This window comes from Medicago truncatula, chromosome 5 (assembly GCF_003473485.1).
Source record: "Medicago truncatula cultivar Jemalong A17 chromosome 5, MtrunA17r5.0-ANR, whole genome shotgun sequence".
In the NCBI taxonomy this organism is placed as follows: domain Eukaryota; kingdom Viridiplantae; phylum Streptophyta; class Magnoliopsida; order Fabales; family Fabaceae; genus Medicago; species Medicago truncatula.
Window position 1 is genome coordinate 31,945,198 of NC_053046.1, and position 4,936 is coordinate 31,950,133.

The 4,936-nt window shown below is 33.4% G+C and overlaps 1 long non-coding RNA gene across 1 annotated transcript; it reads right to left on the reverse strand.

Moving 5' to 3' along the window:
* Positions 1-4,356: 4,356 nt before the first annotated feature.
* On the reverse strand, positions 4,357-4,936 carry LOC11406352 (uncharacterized). The gene is made up of 2 exons (XR_003012584.2): positions 4,803-4,936; positions 4,357-4,689 (listed from the first exon to the last, which is right to left on the reverse strand). It is a non-coding gene; the product is annotated as an uncharacterized lncRNA (long non-coding RNA).

Consider the following 4,936-nt stretch of genomic DNA (forward strand, 5'->3'; position numbering starts at 1 on the left):
AGGGATCTGACTACAAATTCTTCAGCTCATGTAGTTTTTTGGGTGAGCTTTCATGAGCCTGAAATGGTTGATATTTGATAGCATATCTCTTGTTTTCTTTCTTCGTGTTAATTAGTTTAATCTAATCTCGGAAACCGCTACTTTGTGAATTGAGCAGTTGTAGTAACGAGCAGAGTGGAGACTTGACAAAATCTGACAGAGCAGTTGATGGTATATTTGGATTTTGGCAACAACAAATGTCTGTGATCTCACAGCTCTCATCACAAGGGATTGCTTCTGGAGTATTCTCTCATTGTCTTAGAGGAGATAGCTCTGGTGGAGGAATTCCGGTTCTTGGTGAGATTGTGGAGCCTAACATAGTTTATACTCCAATTGTTCCATCACGGTAAGTTTTTAGCTAACTGCACCCTTCGCAAATATTTCAGGCTCATTACAATTTAAACTTACAGAGCATATCTGTTAACGGCCAGGCACTTCAAGTCGATCCATCAGTTTGTGCAACATATCAAGCAACAGAGGCACCATTGTTGATTATGGAAAAAAAATCATATTCCTAAGTTTTATAAACATGAAGGCTCGAGTAAAGGTTAAAATTTCATCTTATTTGCGTCATGTTTCTATTCTAATTTTTCAACATCTAACAAAGTAATTATGTTAGACAGATTTGAACTTATACATGTCTTTCGGTTTTTACATGTAAAAGAGAAAAAATAAATTATACTTCCATTTCCCCATCTTTTCATGACATGTTCATAAAAGCTGTTTTCAGCTTATTTCCATAAGCTGTCTAGAAAAGCTTATGAAAATAGCTACATAAAGCTTTAAAGAGTTTTGTCTCCTGAGGTGAAATTTCTACATAAAGCTTTAAAGAGTTTTGTCTCCTGAGGTGAAATTTCTACATAAAGCTTTAAAGAGTTTTGTCTCTCCAGGTCAGTCTACGTAAAGCTTTATCTATCCACCTTCTATGCTCTTAATGTGACATGACACTACAAACATTTCTACATATCTTGTATTTAAAAGTTGGTTAATATATTACTCATTCCCATGCTGGAAATGCTGCCACACGTATGTAACCATGAAATTATATTTTAGTTTAGTTTTATTGAGTTATGGAAAATGTTAAATTGATAACTATGAGCCTTGCATAATCGATAATTTATAGCTGAATTGAATTGATTACCATGAAATGCTGCCACACGTGTAACTGTAAATAAATATTATGTACTATAGGTTTATGGATATTTTCCAAAATTATTTGGTTGTCAAATCCATTCCTAATTCCAAAAATCAGTCCATCTTTCCTCTATTTAATTTTGCATTTTTTAGTTTAGTTTAAAAAATTGATTATGATCTTTGGAAAATGAAATTAGAGGCACTGCTAAATTGAGCTTGATGTGTTGTTGTATTAAGTGTTAGATCATTAGACTTTGAAGCTGATGGCTTGTTGGGAGTCTATGCTGAGATTTTCGATACAATTCTGTCTAGTTTTTCTGCCTCTGCTGCGCAATCTCGACTACGCAATCGCAACATAGCTTTTGGCATGTTGCACTCTTTTCTTAGTTGCCTCCAAATGTGATTAGATGCCTACAGTTTTGGGGTTTGATGTTGTTGTTTAGCTAGCGTGCGTTACTGTTTTGAACTCAATTCAGTTGAAGTTCTGACTTCTAATTCTATCTAATTTTTCCTTAACAGGTCTAGTTTATGTTGTTATGGGGTATTTTTGATATATGGTGATGAACTGCTGGTGGGTGGTGTTTGGTCCTGCAATGATGGTTCTGTTCAAGGACGAGTTACCACTATTGTCGTGTTTTCTCGACTACGAGCATGAATTTGTTTTTTTGGTTGGGTCTATGATGGTTCTCATCTTCCGAAACTGCCATGTTTTTGACTGTTTTTCTTTAGTTTACTGCTGCTATATTTCTGTGTTTTTTCCCTGCTTTGGCGAGGAGTTATCCCCGATTACATATAGATCAGGGATTAGTTTTGTTGCCTAACACTACTCGATGTCAAACCTTTGGACAAATTTTCGTTTCCTTGTTACATATTGGCATCCCCACTGACTCAAATTTTGTCTAACTTTGTCGCTTGTAGAATGCATTCCAAAGTGACCTGTTCAATATATACACGCTGCTGGGAATAGTTTGCACTTATGGTTGCTGCAAGCTCAGGGGAGATGAGCTTTTCTAGAGGGCTTGGCTGGTCCGATATTCAACATAGTTGACAAACGATGCGCATTTGAATTAAACTTGTTTGATTTGCTTAAATTAGGGTGGTAGCTATTCGATTTATATTACCAATGATATACAATTTTTTTTTGAAGAGATATATAATGTATTTGTTCTTTTCATTATCAATCAATTTCAGCTTGTTGAAATCTTTGAAGTCAAATATATAAATATTTTACTGATTGATCTACCTAGTCTTGACTATTCAGTAACATTTATGTAACAAAACTATAGATTGGCAACAAATTAGCTACAAATTACCTACAAAATAAGTAACATTTTTTAAGTGTTACAAGTAATACTTTCAAGTGTTACTGAAATCATTTAGTAACACCGGCTTTACCTAACATTTATCAAATGTTACAAGATCTAAATAGTAACATTTGTTTTTGATTTAGTTACAATTTTGAAGTGTTACTAAATCTCATATATGTTGTAGTGTGATAGGAAAGAAGTGCATTTTTGCATATAAATGTTAGAAAATGGTGTAAGTTCTGAATGATGGGTGAATATTGATGTTTGGAGTAGTGAGTGTTGTGAATTATACACTTGAATGAGGATGACCGGAAATTTTACTAATATATAATGTTGTTTAAATGTACCATATATATTTTTAATGAATGTATTCTCACCACTGCTTTGTTGTTTTGTGTTTGTGGTGTCTGTACTCGTGGGAGGACATATACTTAGGTTAAGGAGTTTTAGCTGCGAGGTATTGGGATGGTGGCGTTGGAAGTTTTATTCCATCTGATTTATTTATGAAAAACTGTATAGGCAATTACGTTGTTTTGATTCGATAACACTAGGGTTAAGGTGTTTTCATCGTTTTGTTAAGTTTCTTGGAGATGATTTTTGAAACTATGATTTTATTATGCTATAGTGTAGAGACCTTAAATTATTTTAATTGAAGTTGATGAACTATTTCGCTGCTTTAATTATGATATTTGATTTATGGAAAGGTAGATTGTCGAATATGTGTAGCACCTATTTAAATAAATATACTTTTTATGTTACAATTATAGTTTACACTTGAGTGATTTTGAGGCTCCGATGATTGCCATTTCGGTGTTGAACATTGGGATATGGTCGACTGGGTCATTCCTTCCATTGAAAGTGGACTGTGAGGGTGGTTTGAAAATTTTGAGAACTGGCACATTCCAGATCTCCGCCAAAAGGGTTGGGGATCCAATTCCTCCGTCTCCTCATTGTTATGGTGGAGCTCGTCCTGTTGTTGTTGGATCATGTTGATTGAAGCTTGTAGGGCTTCGTTTTATTGTTGCAGCTTCTGTAACTGGATTTGCATTGCTACAACGATGTTTGGATTGGCGTCTCCCCCAACCACCGATTTTGTCTAGAGCGTTATTGCTTTGAGAATATTGATGGTGGCCTAGGATAGTTTTACCGAAGCCCCATAGTGAACACTAACTATACTTGAAATAAGCACAATGATAACACTCGACTCAGGAGAAAGCTAAGTGATCAAGTTCTAGGTCTGTATATTTATGGTTCTCTGAGTGTGACCCCAGGGTGCTATTTATAGCTCCCCCTACTTTATGGCGGCAGACTCTAATCTTTATTATGATTCTTTATTACATACAACTACATTTTTTTTAAATCAGATATCACTATTTTGAAAAAATCTATTTAACACACATTATTCTATTAAGTCCAAAAATTTGTTGTCAACAAAACAAAATATCTAGTTCATTAACTTCTTTACTGCTATTGTAGTAGCCAATTATAATTTTGTAGTGACATTTTAGTTTTTCATATCTTGTAAAACACATCAAGGCATAAGGCTATTAAGACTACTAATTAAAAGCTAAAAGAAATATAAATTGTAAGTGTTTCAACCAATTATTAAAGGTATTCTTATAAGTGGCGAGGATTTATTTAAAAAAAATTGAGAATATGACATTTTTATTAATTAAAGTGATATTAATGACTATTTTACTACTACTACTACGGAGGGGATTCAAACTCAACACTTTAAAGTTACAAGGTTAAACTCTTTTCGATGAGATAGACCATAAAATTATAGGCGGTAGGATGGAAAAAAAAAAAAAAAAAAGGTGTGATATGACCGAATTGGATTCCAATGCGATACTTCTAAAATAAGAGAGAGAAGATCAATCTAAATAAACTCTTTAATTCCTTACTATCATTTTAGAGTATAAAATAGTAACTACAAGGTCTATGAAATTAAGGAAAAAAATATTGTGTGGCAGTACAATAACTAAATGAGAGCTCATGAAAAATGTATCATAATGAATATTGCACATTTCTTTTACTAGCACAATAATCCATTCTCATATGTAAGGTGTTTCTGCACTCTTTTGGGTTTGGTACTCATATAATCGGCGAAGCTTTTTAGTCAATTCACATTTGTGATCAACACATTTGACAACATAAAACCAGTCTGTAATTTGTGGACAATCGGCATCAGTTTCACAATAAATATCTACTGTAATGAAAAAGGAAAAGAAAAGAAAATAATGTTAACTAAAACATGATAAAAGATTGTGTACGAACTGCAAAGTAAATAGAAAAAATTGAAAAGAATGAGAAATGACTTACCACCATCAACTTCCGTTATGACAAGAAATAAGGGAAGAAATAGAATCATAGCATAAACAAATTCGAGAATTTCCACCATATGTTTTCCTCTTTGCATGTCAAAAATAGAATATGATTTGATCACCTTTTAGCGT